Source organism: Vulpes lagopus, chromosome 3, assembly GCF_018345385.1.
Source record: "Vulpes lagopus strain Blue_001 chromosome 3, ASM1834538v1, whole genome shotgun sequence".
Taxonomy (NCBI): Eukaryota; Metazoa; Chordata; class Mammalia; order Carnivora; family Canidae; genus Vulpes; species Vulpes lagopus.
In genome coordinates, this window is record NC_054826.1 from 4,352,714 (window position 1) to 4,369,892 (window position 17,179).

At 39.3% G+C, this 17,179-nt stretch overlaps 1 protein-coding gene across 1 annotated transcript in view; it reads right to left on the reverse strand.

Moving 5' to 3' along the window:
- Window positions 1-10,650, reverse strand: part of CDH18 (cadherin 18) — a 947,353-nt gene extending 936,703 nt beyond the window's left edge. The window contains exon 1 of the mRNA XM_041746928.1: window positions 10,446-10,650. The gene's annotated coding sequence lies outside the window, so the exon portion shown is untranslated. The remainder of the gene's footprint in view (window positions 1-10,445) is intronic.
- Between the last annotated feature and the right edge of the window lie 6,529 nt (window positions 10,651-17,179).

Here is a 17,179-nt window from a genome sequence, read left to right on the forward strand (position 1 = left end):
GAGCTCTAGAAGAGCTCTGACTCTTATTATGGGTCAGGAGATAATAAAGGAGGACAGTGAGTCTTGAGGAAACTGGCAACCTTTGCAGAGCAAATCCCTCCAGTGAATTATTAGGGGATCATCAAGCAAGGGAAGGCTAATCTTCTCCAAAGAAGTAAGGCTTCTTCAGCTAATGAGAAAGGATTTCAAGTTTCCCAGCTTAATCCAAACCCACTCAGATCGACTTCAAAGCTTTCTAATTTTCTTGCAATAATTCGATCTAACAATTTAAAGTCATGGGTTTCTGTAGGTGTTTTGTTCCTTTGTTCATCTGTAAGTTCTCAAGAGTGGTTAAAACAATTATTCCATCTTATAGCCTTGTAATCACCATTACGAACAAATCATGAAGGACAGAAATTCTGGAGTTTTATTTTAGAAGATCCTTTGTCACAGGGAAACATGATTGGTTATTTGGCTAATCTGGAAGCCGCCACACATTGTATAGATTACCGGTGTCCTATTGACCAGTAGCTGAGTTTCATATTGTGCTCAAACTCAGGGACATGATCAAACCTATTCCCCAGACCCAACGTCGGTATCCCACTCCATTGTTGGTCTCAACTCTTCTTGCATCAACCTCAAGCATCAACTGTTTATTCAGTCCTTATTGGATCAGGAGAACTGAAATCACAACACTTATTTTAACAGAAAGTTGAATATGCATCTTGGAGAAGGGAAAAATGCAAGTTGTAAGCAGTAAAGTAAAAACAAGTTAGTCAATGATGGGAGCAGTCGCCAACCTTAGGGCTGAGGGAACAGAATTCTTGGGTTTCTTTCAGATTTAAATAAAGGTTTTATAAAAAGTGACATGGACAAACCTCTAATTTATACTCTTTGTCTTGAAGTTTTCCCCCTCCCTCTTTAAAAAAAAAAGATCTAATAAGTAAATAAATAAATAATAAAAATAAAACAAAGATCTTTGAGATGCTCTCTTTTCTCAAGGACAGCTACTTCTTATTAATGTTGCAAGAGCCTTAAAAATGGAGAAGATGCCTCTTGGTGGCCGAGAGAGGGCACTGCCTGCCAGGTGCGACCATCCGAGGGTGCAGGAGAGGCTGGTCCTGTGAGGATCAGAAGCCCCTGGAAATAGCGAGCAAATGTTGGCTAAATCAGCTGTTGCTGGTGAGGTGAAGAACCCTGTGAGATCACGCTGACAACAGCAGCAAGCAGAGGAAGGAGAAGGGTCTTTGCCATCCTCCTGCCTTCCACCTCCTTCTAGCACATTCTTGGCCAGAATCAAATAGGAAACCAGCTGGGAGAGAAGAAATGCTGTCTCGAGGGGCTCTGTCCCCACAGTAGAGAATGGAGGGCCGATCTGGGGAGTCAAAACAAAACCTTCAAGTGTTTAATTGCTGCCATGGTTTTATTTCTTGTCTCCTAGATGGGAAACCCCTAATCTAGTCTTGATAGGTCTTTGTAGCCCCTCAGACAGTTAAGAATAAAATGTCACACCTATTAGCTGCCCAGCGAGGTGTTTTGACTGCCTGAATGAACAAGAGTAAGAAGGTATGTTAGATGTTTTGGGAGCACTGTGGATCCAGGAACATTCAATATAAATAGCAATCCTGCTGTTCTTTTTATGTCTGTGATTATGTCAGTCACTCTTTCAAGCTTTTTACCTGTATGATCTCATTGAGCCCTCAGATCACCCTAGAAGATAAATATCATTATTTTTCTTATTATGTAGAGGATGAAACACAGGCATACAGATGTTAACAACAAACAAAAAGATTCTCTGTGGTTCTAGAGTAAGAGAGGTGACACAACATGACATTTGATTTTTTGTTGTTGTTGTTTTTTTTTTTTTTAATGTGCTTCAGGGACAGAAAGACCTGGATTTGAAATTCATCTCACCATTCCCCTTTTCCCTTTATCAAATGAATTTCAAAATCGAGCTTCAGAAAATTTATTCTGGAAAACTCCTAGTGTTCTCACTGATAATTTTGCTGCTATGGGTCACAGTGTTCTGTCCTCAGTAGATTTAAGGAACAGTTTATCAAGGAGTATTCTTGGCAACGAATTGAAAAGTTCTCTAGTTCCGGCCAAGAAGTTAAAGTTATATTGATTTATGACAGAAGCATTCGATAACTAGATGGTAGATATGATACTCTGGGTACCTCTATCAGCCAACAACTAAACTTTATGAAAAAGAATATTAAAAGCACAATAAATTATTAAATGAACGTCAAGAAAGGGCATTGCAGAATATAAGTCAATTTATAAGGAATAAATACGCCGACATGCACAGTAACTCACAAAGGAGACGGTGGCACAGAGGACAATGATATCTTAAATGCTTTTCCAGTCTGTTCTTTTGCAGGAACCTAAACATCTTCAGAAACCAGTGGTTTTATTTATGCCTCATATACACTTTTATATCTGTATTGTTTCAAGAAACCTTCCAAAATTTAATTAGCATGTTAGCAAAACAGCACAGTCCTTTGGCTCTCATTTCAATATCTTTTAAATTCAAATCCATGAAAAAAAAAATAAAAATTAAAAATAAATAAATAAATAAATAAATAAATAAATTCAAATCCATGCCCCAAAAGGGAGCATATACACATCTCCACCTTGTACTCTCTGCCTTAAAGTGCTCTCTTTTACCGAATACTTTAAGTTTTATTTTCTGAGACATCTCTGATGATATACATTGCATAATGACCCCATATCCATCCAAGGTGCTTTCTATCTGTAAGGGTTGTATGCATAGTAGTTTACCATAATACAAGTGGATGTTGTTTCAATGAGTCTTCAGGAGAGTAGGTGCAGAGCAGGTCAGGGGCATGGATATAAGTTTTATAAGATCAACCCATCCATCTTGCCTTTAAGCCCACTGCATTGCCCTCCTTTAAAAAAATATATAATAAAAGGACAGAAGACGAAAAGGAAATTGGAGACATAGAAATATTCTCAAAAATCATTTACGTATTTTGTGCTAATAAAAACATTTAAAAAATTTATTCCTACAACTCATAGACATTAATAGGTAGCATGGACAATGCATGTTGAGGACTGGAAAAAAGTAAAGGATTTTCTTTCTATTTCTGAATCATACAGTTTGAATAGAAGGATATGGTACAGACCCAATAAGTGTTTAGTTAATAATGCAAGATCTCATGTGATTAAAGTTAGAGGAATTCTCAAGGATTTGTAGAAAGATGGGTAAGGTTCGAATCTCTGGAGAAGGCAATAAAGTTAAATTAAATCAGGATCATCAGAGGCAAACAATGAGGATACTTTGGGGGAGAAGGAAAATAAAGTTTAGCTTGAGCTCAGAGTAATCAGCAATAATGTCAGAAATTTTGGTCGAGGCCAGATTATGAAGCATATCAATCTGCCCAAGGATTCTGGATTTTTTTTTTTTAAGATTTTATTTATTTATTTATTTGTCAGAGAGAGAATGCATATGCACAAGCAGGCGGAGCTACAGGCAAAGGGGGAAACAGGTTCCTTCCTGAAGAGGGAGCCCAACAGTAGGGACACAATCCAAGGACTCCAAGATCATGACCTTAACTGAAGGCCAATCCTTAGCCTAATGAGCCACCCAGGCATCCCTTAAGATTTTTGGATTCTTCCAAGTGATATGAAGCCAGCCTTTTCTAGCCACCAGAGAAATATGGTTAGGAAGTATATTATGGAATATAAAATGCTGAATTCTGCTCCTTAGTTCAATCACAGTGCTTTAAAAATAGACAGTGAGGGGTGCCCGGGTGGCTCAGTGGTTTAGCGCTGTCCTCGGCCCAGGGTGTGATCCTGGAGACCCGGGATCGAGTCCCATGTCAGGCTCCCTGCAGGAAGCCTGCTTTTCCCTCTGCCTGTGTCTCTGCTTCCCTCTCTGTTTGTCTCTCATGAATAAATAAATAAATAAATAAATAAATAAATAAATAAATAAATCTTAAAAAAAATAGACAGTGATTGTTGCTATCTTGATAATTGACAAATGTGGGATTGAATTATTTGATTGCTCTAATTTACTCATTCACTCCACCAGAGTCCTAAATGATGAATGGCAAATATGTTACAAATATGGACTCCCTTGCCTTCCCCCCAAATGCACACACATCCTGTTCTGCAAAAGAAAAAAAAAAAAAAAGAAAGAAAAGAATTGACAAGGAATCATTACCAGTTAGTTACGGACATGTCTCCTGAAGACCCATGATGTACCTTAGAATTATTCTCCACACAGCAGAAGCAGTTATTACAAATAAAAAGCACTGCTGAAAACAGCAAGATTGGGATGCCTGGGTGGCCCAGTGGTTGAGTGTCTGCCTTTGTCTCAGGGCATGATCCTGGAATCCCAGGATCGAGTCCCACATCAGGCTCTATGCAGGGAGCCTGCTTCTCCTCTGCCCCCCTGCCTCTTTCATGAATAAATAAATAAATTCTTAAAAAAATAAAACAGCAAGATAAACTACATACTTATTAGAATGACTAAAATCTATAACACTGACAACACCAAATTGGGATGTGGAGCAGGGATGTGGAGCAATGGGAATCCTTATTCATTGCTCATGGGAATGTGAAATGGTATTGCCATTTCCAAGGAGAGTTGGGCAAACTAAATACAGTCTTACCATATGAACAAACAATCATGCTTATGGATATTTACCCAAACGAACTAAAAACTTATGTCCACACAAAAACCTGCACATAAATATGTGTAGTGGCTGTATTCATAACTGTCAAAACTTGGAAGCAATTCAAATGATCTTCAGGAGGTGAATGAATAAATAAATTGGTGAATAAGTACAATGGGATGTTTTTCAGCAATATAAGGAAGTGAGCTACTAAGCTCCCAAAAGACATGGAGAAACCACAGGAAAAGGCATCTTGGAAGTGAAAGAAGCCAACCTTTGGAAAAGACCACCTGCTGTACGACTCCAACAACATGGCATCCTTGTAAAGGCAAAACTATGGAGACAGTTGGAAGATCAGAGGTTCTAGGGGAGGGAAGATAGGAGGAAGGGAAAGAGAAAAACCTATAGAGTTGGAGTACAGGGGGATTTAGAGCAGTGAAAGTGCTCTACACGTAACTATAATGGTGGGTACATGTCGTTATCCATTTGTCAAAACCCAAGGAATACACAATAATAAGAGTGAACCCTAAGGTCAACTATGGACTTCAGCTAATGTGATTTGTGAGTAATGGTTCCTCCATTGTAATAAATGTCCCACAGGAAGGCAAGATCATCACAAAAGGGGAAGCTAGCAGGGTAGGGGAGATGGAGGTGAGGGCGTATATGGGAACTCTATGTTCTTGCTTCTCATTTGTCGGTAAACCTAATACTGATCTAAAAATTCACGTCTATTCATTTAAAAAAAATGTATGTGGCATAGATGTTGGAAACCCATTTGCCACGCCTGCCCTAAAATGCCAGTCATCATACACTATGGTTTACTCTCGGATTGTCTATGATTTTCTTGATTTCTGCCAAGCACGGGTGTGAGTAGATAACGGGATGAGCAGCATTTGTAGATCTTCAAGACAAGAGGTAACGCCCTTATTTCTACCTATATATGATCTACTCTATAATTAATAAAATATACGTATTGGCCTAATAGTACATTATTTTCCACTAGTGTCAGTGATTCTGCACCCAAATCCTCTCATTTACTATTTAGAGCGACTGGAAGCCAGTAAACAGCAAAGTTTAAGAATTCAGACACATGACTCAAGACACGGTCTAATGGACAGAATACACCGGCCATTAGAAAAGGCATAATATGGATCCACCTAAGGCCAAAGCTAAGCAAATTCTAATATAAAATATCTAGAGATAATCAAATGGTCTGGATATGTGTGTGAATGTATGGTGGGGGGGGATGAACAGTGAGGATAATATAGTAAGGTAGGAATGTCACATACAGAACACATGCCACACAGTAGAACGGACTATATTTTCGTATAATTCAACTGCTACAAAAACAATGACATCCCTATGCACACAGACAACTCTACCCAACCGTGCACACATATAGTTTCAGAAAGATGAACAGTCCTAGGAGGGCTTTTGGAGAGTGTAACTCAGTTCATTGGTAAGTGCAACAATGATAAATATAAACAAACCTATGCTTTCTAATTATTAACATCATCCATCTTGGCCCATTAGGTCAAACTCAACAGGAAAGAGCCATCTCGCTTCCTTTGGAAACTTGATGTTAGGCCATTACATCCGTCGTTACCTATTACTCATTTGCCTACTTTTCACATTTCTCTCATACCATGTGACATAGGGAACTGCTACACTTCAGGGGCATGATTTCCACTCCTTTACCATTAAACGGAAAACATGAATATTTAACTTGCATCGTTATATTTATCTCTTGGGTAAAATCTGGCAACGTAAATCATGTACAAGGCATTCCCATTTACTTATCTATTTTCAATGTTGGCCCTTTTCTCCATTGTCAACGCTATTCTAACTTTAAGAGAAAAGAAAGATGACCTCTTATTAGAAGAAACCAAGCCCTTAAAATATTTTTCATACTTGTTACCTAAAACTGGTAGCCTGAGGATCCCCATTCAGGTCTTATTACCAGGTCATTCACATTACTGAGAGCTAACTTTGTGAGAAAGAACTGCATTCGGGTGTATACCAGCCTGTTCCAGAAGGACTTGGAATGATCCCCACACAACTAGTTGTATTGAAAATTTACCCTCTTCAAGGTACGTAGGTTTCCAAAGAATAAAATGCTTGCATGCTTACGTCCAAAATACCAGTAAAGGAAATACCTGTGCCCCGTCCAGCTCCTCATCTTATTTACGCAACGATTCTTTACGCTGATACATCAGGGAGCTGATCAATGCAGGATTGGAATTCCACGATTGACTGCTCCAAACACGTCCCCCTCTTTCACTTCCCAAAAGAAAGGTCTCTCACAAGCCCATGCCAGCTCTCAGTCTTTCCAAGGGGATGGCATCCTTTGATAAAAGTCCTCGGCCCACTAACTAGAGTGCTGCTGCACAGAGACATTAAGTGTTGACTGATCCCCAAACAAGTTATGCCGTCAGGGGGCATCTGTGGCTGCTGTGGCTGTGGGAGGGATGTGATTCCATTCAGTGAGAAAGTCTGGCTTTCAAAGTGACGCAGGAAAACACTCTCCCCCCACCCGACTCGGCTGCCTGCATCACCCTCTGTGTATATTCATGAAAACTTCATTTACTGTGATAAAGGAAAAAAAAAATCAGAATTTAAAAATACGTGCCCTGCATGCATATGGCTCATGAAAGCATCCTATTATTTCCAATTCGTCCATGTCTATTTTTGCAGAAAACAAGTCATATTCTTTTGGCTGCCTGCTGTTCTCTTCTGCTGAAAGCAAATTGCAGGTGAGCCCAGAGTCACTCATGCTCTCTCAGATATTTGCAGATGATTGCGAAGGAACTTTCTTCCCTGCAGCTTTCCCATACTTTAACATCTCTCATGATACTTGCTGCATAACACATCATCTCTGAACGGGTCTAACGCTGGTCACTTCGCTATTGTGAACCTTTGTTATTTCCAAAGATAGAGCATTTTATTATACAAGGTAATTCTAAAGAGGATAAATTGAGACGGCATAGGATAAATTCGCTTTCCCATGAAAGCAGGAAATTCTGATGAATCTGAAATGCTTGCCTGTGGAAAGGAGAAGTAAGCTACTTCTAGCAGCACTTATATTCAAAACACAGGGAAAATGCTTCAAGAAAGCCGTGTAATCTCTCTCGGTGGTTTGCTGAGTATAACATAGGAAGAAAGAGCCCCCTAATGGTTCAGATACCTATAAAAACAGAAGATACTCTCTTGATTCTTTTTGGTTCACTACGGCTCAAGTGAGTCATCAACAACCATACCTGATACTATGGGAGTAAATGGAAGGTAGGATAAAGGGTCAAGTGGAGCCTTCCCCAAAATGCAAAGAAAAGTAAAAACCGAAAATTGATTGATTAAGGAAGCTGCTATACGTGATGCCTCTATGACGCTAGAGCACTCGTGAGCCTTGATCCTGCTTGCTGGGTGCAGGAGACATGTTCATTACGTGCCTGCAAGTCTAAGATGTGATTTTAAAATGAATTTATTTTGTTTCCGATCATGGCACAACATCCTATTAAGAAGATTGGGGAACTAAATCTCTCACAGGAGTAATTACAGAATTTTTAAGATAAAACAAAAAAAGAGAGAGATAGAAGAGAGAGAGAAAGTAACATTTAGGATAAGCTGAGAGGAATGCATAAGTGCAAGAGGCACACAGTTCAGAAAAGACTTTAAAACTCTTTCTAAAGGAAAAACATGCCCGTTCATAGAAAAAAAATAAGTATGGATCCTTACATCCACCTATGCTAAAATATTAATGGTCTCATAAACAACACACAATGCAACTAAGAATTAGTTTTCTGCTTGGTGAAAACCTCAATATAACCCACCGGTAAGTGCTATAAGGTAACTGGACTGTATAACTAGGTTAGACACCTAAGATTACTGCAACAAAGACTATGGAATTTTAAATAACTGTGCATTAAATTTAAACACGAGTAGAGGAGTTAGGTAAATCTTAATTATATCCTTCCTTTGAGGAGATATATCAGACTGTTTGTAGAAACAATAAAATGGAAGGATTAAGAGCACAATTTTGGATACATTGGGTAAAAAGGTAACATAATTCTTGTTGTGCAAATCAATAGTTAAGCCACATTATGATAGGCTTATGACAAAGGCTACGTGGGGATTTGATGTAATATTTGCACATATATGCAATATATATAAACTCTTTCTTTATAAACTCTCTCTCTCCTTACCTATGAATATATGTCTATATATTTGGTCTACAGCACTTGTCACCTTCCTCTGTCAATAGTTTGGTTTTAATTTTTCGAACATAATACTCAAAAGAGAGGCATATAATTGTTTTGTCAAAATGATTTGATTAAAAAATATGAAATATCCTCTAATACATATTTCTATGCTTTCATACAAACTGCCCTTTACAAAATTTTATGACAATTGTCCCCTTCCGATCTGGTGGTGTCAATGTGAATATCTGGGTAGCTATAATATCTATACTATTATGAGGCATCCAAACCTCATCCCACCCTGAAAAGACAAAATAGAGGTCATGAAAAATCGTGTTCTTCACATATGTAGTTCTATGCAACAGACAAGCAAGGGTTAAACACAGATGCAGATGCAGGCATTCAGGGTGTGTAATATTCCTAACTTGGGCTAGGCCGGCTCCCCAGGGTACAGGCGATCTTGCTATTATTTGAAACGCTGAGCAACATATTAAAAAGTTTTGCCGACCTATCGCAGCTGGCAGTTTGATCTTTGATTAGTGACTCAGGGAACTTCACTCAAAACCACAATCCAAGCAGCTCAGGATAAAATATCTCTCCGTATTGACCCAAAAGCTAATAAGTGGACATCAAAAATGCCATAGACCATGTTCGTTCCAGGAGGGATGGAGTCCATCATTAGTGTCTGATATGACCGTGCTGCCCATTTAGCAGCCGACCTGTAAACCTAAGGTCAAGCAGCGACATCAGTACTGCATTGCCCCAGCCTGCTGTGTCTGTGCCATCCAATCGCTTCCTTCCCTTGAAAGAGAAAAAAAAAAAAAAAATCCCGTTCCCAGCAGAGGCTTTAATATGTGCAAAGTTTCTTTATATTCACAGACACTGGTCCAGCATACACCATCACTGACACTTAAAATATTGATGGAGCTGACTGCAGCTCTAGCGATCGGCTCTAGAAGAGCTGCACGTCTCCAGAGGCACATTTCTTAGCCTTAGCCCAGTACTTTAAGACCCAATGCTGGCCATCGGTAACTCAGCTATAATAAGGTGGCAGCCTAAGGTCACATCATTTAATACACATCATGCTTATGTTCAAGAGTTAAAATTGCAAAGGACAGTTACAGGAAAAAAAAAAAAACTGGCAGTCACTGGAAGCACTGTAGCTCCTACGTCCGCATGAAATGGGATAGTACAGTTAACACGGTCACCGTCTTCGGTGATCTGCTATTTTCTCCCTAAAGTTGTTGAACAGCTAAGAACAATTTAAGTGAACATATCTTAAGGCTGTCCCCCCAAAATGCTCCTTTTCATGTGTACTTTGCTTCTGTCTTCTTTTTTTTTGTTTTTTCCAAACAGAGTACCTGCTATATAAACTTACCATCTAGTGATCTTAGAAATAAAACTTATCTGGACCCAGAGATAAAATCACAAATACATTCATAGAAACATGTCTGAACACATTCCTCAATCCACATGCCTGTGCCTGGCATCGACTCTAAGACAACCCCGAAAACTCAGTTTTTAAAGCATGCAAAGCTACGATATATGTTACTGGGAATGACTAAAAAGCAATCAGAGATTTAAAATAATTAATAATAATAATAATAATAATAATAATAAATAATTTCCTTACCTGGAGCATGTGAACTGTTTTCTGTTCGTTTCTGGAACAAAGTGGGGCTGGAGAGGGGACCTGCTTTTTTTGTTGTTGTTTTCTTTTTCTTTTCTTTTCAAAATCCTCTTTAAGGATGCAGGAGTGAGATGAACTATTATTCCAAGGTGAAGTCTTTTCTCTCTTGCTGGAAGCTGACAGCCTCTTGTAAAAGAAAAGGCATCTCAGTAAGTTGTTGACTGAGGAAGGAGGCAGCGAGCTCAGGGCAGCAGCAGTCACATCGTGATGCTCTGAAACGTGCACTGCCTCCTCCCCACCTTGCGTCCCTCCCTCCCTCCCTTTCTCCCTCCCTCCTCTCTCTCTCTCTCTCTAAGCTCCTGCTCTTGCTGCTGCTGCTGCTGCTGCTGCTGCTGCTGCTGCTGCTGCTGTGTAATCAATCCAGCCTGTCTGGAGCTAATAGTCCTCTATTTAACCAGCCAATCGATAGCAAGGATGCCGCTGCTCGTCCCAGGAGCCTCTCCAAGAGTGCTCCAAACAGTAAGAGTTTTGCCAGCAGCTTATGGAAGTATTTTGCATTATTCCCTCTCCCTTAGGGGTAGGCTTTCGGAGGGCACAGGCTCACAGCAAGTTTAGCGTGATCGCAGATTGTGGCATCTTTAACAGGCACCCCTTCTCATCCTGCCTGCGGCAACTCATGACCACACACCTGCTAGTCCCCCTCATTTACAAATTACCACAGAGATGCACTCTGGTAAAATCTTTCCAAGTTCGATACATAAGTAAAAAAAAAAAAAAAAAAAATCCCAGAGGGGGAAAAAATTGCAATATACTGACAATTTTGTTTTATTTTGTTTTCTGGCCAGAAACTCTGCCTTCATCAGCCTGTATGGAGGGGATCCTTAAAGAAAACCCCATTACGTTGATGGATGTGAAAAAAGTATTCATTTTATTTTAGGGGGAAATAAAAGTGATCTGTATGTTTGTTTCTCATCAGAGGGGTGGTGTTTGTAGATATTTTTGAACTTGAGCCTGAGTCAGACTTGTGCATGTGTCTTCAATTTGAAAGCATAAACCTACCAAAGGATCCCTCTGAATGCATCAAACAGAGCTTTTCACACCTGATTCCTCCCTTCAAGGTTAAGGGGATTTTCTCCTTAAAGTGACAGGTTCCCTGCTCAGCGGCTGGAACTGACCATAATAAAGAGCCAACAAACCAGTGATGAGCAGATGGGTTTTTCATTCCCCACATGCTTCCTGGGGCGGGGAGGGGGGGTAGATGGTGGGGGCTGGAGGGGCGCATTTGGGGTCAAGTTAGTGTGGGCTTGCACACTGGCCCCTGCACACAGAGGGCCACGAAAGACCCAACCACCTGCTCCAGGTTGGCAGCTGGCAGGTGTAATAAGCAAGGGAACTGGGGCACCTGGCTGGCTCAGGGGGGTTAGTGTCTGCCTTCAGCTCAGGGCATGATCCCAGGGTCCTGGGATTGAGGCTCACGTCAGGCTCCCTGCTCCTTGGGGAGCCTGCTTCTCCCTCTGCCGCTCCCCCTGCTTGGGTTCTTGTGCTCTCTCTCTTAAATAAATAAATAAATAAATAAATAAATAAATAAATAAATAAATAAATAAAACCTAAAAAATCTAAGCAAGGGAACTTATAGAGGAGGCTTGCCTTCAGCCACACAAGGCAATTGGTCCTCCAAATGCACCTGCTGGGATCTTAAAAGTTTACATGAGGCTTGGACCTAGTTCCCTTATGCATGTCATCCAGAGGCTCTCAACACCTTGCTGTCTCAAGGCTGCACCCCTCAATCAATGCCCCCCGGGGGAGGGAATCACCCGTGGGCAGCACTTGTGTTTTAGGGAGGGAGATGCTGAGGAGCTTCTGGTTGCTGGGGTCCAGCTTGTGGGTTAGCCTGCGGTCATATCTGAGAGGTGACCTCCTCCAAATCCTAGAAATGCAGTCTCTCTTGATTTCTAATTAGGGGATGGTTGCATATCTCAATCTCACACTGCCTGGTCAACCAACCTTTTACTTACTTTTTCTTTTTGATAATACATTACTGCCCTCACTAAATGCAAGTTGTGGAGGAATGCTTAACTACACCTCAGTTCCTGGTTGGAATTCAATTCCAGGCAGTAGTCATGGGAGCTCCCGCCTCCACCATCATATACAAATAAAATAAAAACAAACAAAAATAAATACAAATAATGTGTATTATTACAAATACAAATAAAAACAGATAATGTGTGCTAAGGTGTCCTGTAAATGAAGACCAGAAAGGCCAACTGGTATGCGTGATCACGGAGTTACACTCAATTAAAGTCCAAATTATAGAGCGTTGTAACACTTATTAGAGGCGAAGTTCCTTGATTTAATTGACTCAGTTCAGCAAATATTTATTGAGCAACTCTTTGTATCAGACCTTGTACTCTCAATGATAGAAAAGTAATTAAGGAAAGGAGGGAGCAGTGTTTTCTGTGCTCTTGGTATTTCAGTGGTCAATCTTCCGGGGTCTTACAAGCAGAAGGGAGGTAAGGCCTTCCCAAGTCAATAAAATACCAGAGAGGGGGACTACTACCTTTTTTAATCAGTCGTTCAAAGAGCCACAAGTACTCAAAAGCAAGATCATAAAGATCATACTTCCTCTGGGACATTGGGAGACCCCTTAAAAAAAACATGGCATTTATAATGATTATCAAAGAGAATTAAGAACAAATTACAGTAAGAGGGGAAAACAACAACTCAACAAAGGGAAGAGGGAAACATAAGGAAAACTATAGAGGCAAAGAGGGGATGGAGAAGTGTCAGAGCCACTGTAGGAAGAGTGAAATGGGGTGGGTGGTCCAAACACACGGCGCCTGCGGGGTATGACTGGAAAGAAGAGAAAAAAAATGGAAATCTTTGATGCCAGGCTGAGAGTAACTGGGAGCCTTTATATATTTATTTCTCTCTCTCTCTCTCTCTCTCTCTCTCTCTCTCTCTCTCTATATATATATATATATATATATACATATACATATATGATATAGTTATATATATATTTTATATGATACAGTGATATATTTTATATACATTTATATGTATGTATAAATATATGCATTTATATTTTTACATTTATACACATATTTTTATATATCACTGAGAAAATGATAAAATGTGAACTGAGCTATGAGTATCTCAATTTAATGAAAATATGTAGTTTTGTAGTTTTTACTGGACTCTGGTGAACGTGAATAACCACTAGGGAGACCATTGCCAGTGTCTCCTTCAGGAAAATGAAAGGAGAACCAGTGTGTTCACGGTGGGAAAAGAGCAGAGTGAACTAATATTGAAAGACATTCTTTCCGAAGTAAAGTCTCTACTAACTTTGTGACCTCCCAAGGAGACGTTCAGCTTAGGAAGATTTTAATTTTTCAACAAAGATGGCTGACTAAGAAAAAAAGGCAAATTATGGCACTCACACTTCTTCTCCATCTCTCTGTTTGGGTTGTAGAAACCATCCTTTCTTAATTTCTTAAAGTGTTTGCTTATTTGTTTCATGCAATTTCTTTACAACAGTGTCAGCTCCGCGAAGGAAAAGAATTGGGTTTCTCTAACAGTTTTTCCGTCATGTATTTTAGAACTAGGCCTGACATAAATTGTTCAATGAATGACAATAAAATAATTTCTGTTTTTGGAGTCCTTGGTAAGTTCTGAGCTAAAAAGTGTGCAAACCTTATCTCATTTAACACTCTGCGAAATACACATTATCATATTTTACATCCAAAGAAAGGGAAGCTTGAAGAGGTTAATTACCTTGTCCGAGGAAACAATTAGTGTCTGATGAATTTCAAAGTCTCTATCTCAATAATATTGCACTTTTGGAAACCCATACATAACACAATAGAAAATAATAATCTGGATATTGACCTGTGGGTCATATAATCGGAATAGGTTGGGGAGGAAAAAAATAAATGAAATTAAAACTCGAGTATCAAAAGGATGCATATGAAGATAGGAAGCTCATGTTCAAAAACTGCAAAAGTCATGTGCTGAGAGGAAAGATGACTATTGGGGGTATTTCAGGGTGGATAGCAGGGCTGGGGGAGAATTGTTGTGGATTAGGAATAGCTGCTAAGTTTCGGTGGGGACCTTACCAAGAGGCAGTTGGGCTCAGCTTCTCTGAGGGCCCTGTTGAGGCTCCAAGCAGAAGGAGAGAATGAGAATCTCAAACAGGCTCTGTGCTGGGGGGCAGAGCTCCATCCCATGACCCTGAGATCATGACCTGAGCAGAAATCAAGAGTCGGATGCTTAACCCACCTGAGCCACCCAGGTGCCACCAGTTATTTTTTAATTATTAGGAATCATATCAAATGTAAAAAACTATGGATTTAAACCCTTGAATTTGAATTTTTGAAATTTTCATAATAATATGTTTAACCTGGAGAATATTGACAAGCTTCTGCTTTATTAAATAATATGCACTTGTACATTCAAGAGGAATTTATTGCAGGTGTTTACAATGTTTTTAACTGCAAATCATCTAAAGTTTGTCAAACACAACAGTTTGATTTTTGAAAATGCCTTCTTTTACTTTTGAAGTATGATTTGTGGATTTCAAACATTAACCTATGAAGACAGATTTCCCTTATTAATGTGTTATCAGGAAATGTCTATTCAATGGAAGAGCAAGTTACAAAGTTAATAGGTTCCTTTGGTAATGACAAGCCATCATTTTCACTTAAATATTAACATTTTCATTTTACTTATGTTTAGTAGTACAGAGTACCTCTACCTTTTGTATCATTGTGTATTACTGTTATCTACTCCTTTAAGCTTCCGTGGACTCATGTGAATTTTAGCTTTCTAAAGACTATAAGCAATTTTTGAATGGAAATTATATCTCAGTTTTATCATCTACAATAAGCATTTTAATTATGACCACACAGCAAGAACTCATTAAGTGATTTTTAAATTATCACGTGTATTAGATTATTTTGATCATGAGATATTCTTTCTGTATTAGGGGTAATACCATTACTTTAAGATATGGATACATTGGGCACCTGGGTGACTTAGTGGTTGAGCATCTGCCTTTGGCTCAGGGAATGATCCAAGGGTCCTGGGATCGAGTCCCACATGAGGTTCCCCGCAGGGAGCTGCTTCTCCCTCTGCCGGTGTCTCTGCCTGTCTCTCTGTATCTCTCAGGAATAAATAAATAAATCTTTAAAAAAATAAAAATATGTGGATCCATAATTATTTTCAAGAAGAGAGCTGTCAAGATTTGAAATAGATTTTTTAAAGTTGAGATTCTCTGAGTTTATCTTGAATTTTCTATGGTTATCCAAGGAGATAGGTAAATGATGATAAGTTAAAAAAAAATAGTGGGGATTTGAAAGTGTGGCTGGGCGAGCAGTAGGAAAGAAATAGGGGTTTGGGTGGAGCAACATGTCATCAGAGACCAGATGGGAAGAGGAGCTGGGTTAAAGGAATCGACGGTGAAAGTGCCAAGAGTAAAATGTAATTGGCATTAATTTCACAACCCACCCCTTCCCCCCCCCACCCCTCACAATGTACCAAAATACCAGCAGAATCTTTAAAATACAAACATGTGTGGTGTGCATCGTGATTGAGACTGATTCAATTTTGAGTCAGCTCAGGGAGAGCCAATTCTCAGGTTGTGGGTAGAAATGAAGATGAGATATTTAATGGAAAGAGGATATCAAAATAAAGGTTTCCCAGGAGAATTTAAACTTTTAGATTGTTAGGGAGCCACTGAATTTTTCTGAGTTGTGTGATAGGAGATTCACACTAAATTTATTTAAAACTCCAAGTATAGATGAGCACAGCTGATACATGTTACTATGGAAGTCACACATTCCACCCTTTCAAACTTCATTCCCAGGTCATCTGTATTATAGCCCTTCCTGTACTAAAGTTAAAATCTACATATTTTAAGTTTACCTTCAGATAACTTGTTGGTATGTGTCTTTTTATCTGCCAATCAAATATATCTTCATGAGACTTGACAGTGGAGATGAGCAAGGCAAGCTGGTTTATCGACTGTATCTGCTCGCAAGCATGGTAGGGACTGCATCTGGTTTTGGGGGAAGAGCAGAAGCTCTATTAGGGTCTATTCCCTATTAATAGGGTCTATTCCCTATTGTTTTAGATGCCAAGCAAAGTATGGTGGTATTTCCATTAGAAGAGCATCGGTATGTGGTTTTTCATAAAATTATCTCGATTTCCTCCCCTGAATGTGTAGTGTCTGAGTATATAGAATCCCAGTCCAGTGTTCACCTCTCCTGGGGAGCCTGTGACAAAAATAATACCCTTACTAAATTCCTAACTTCTAGAATGGTTAGACCGGTTCTATTATCTGCAACTAAGAATCCTATAGGAATAAACATCAATAAAATATGTCATAATAAACCACAGTATTACTGGCTTGCGGTATATTTTGAGATAGGAAATGAGTACAGGGCTCTGAATACCAAGAATCCTGATGTCATATTAAAATGTCATTTATTTATCTGTTTAAATCTATATATTATTATAAAATATACAATATAAAATATACAATATAAAATATAAAACATCTTCCCGCCTCCCCCAGTTAGTACCCCCACTACACAGAGTCAAAGGCCATCTGATCCAACTGAATAAGAAAAACAACCAAAGCCTCTGCAAGAGCTACACCATTTTTAGTAAACTCTAAGAGATTTTCACCTATATCAAAATTAAAAGGGAAAACAAAAGGGAGTTTCCTGTTCCCAGGG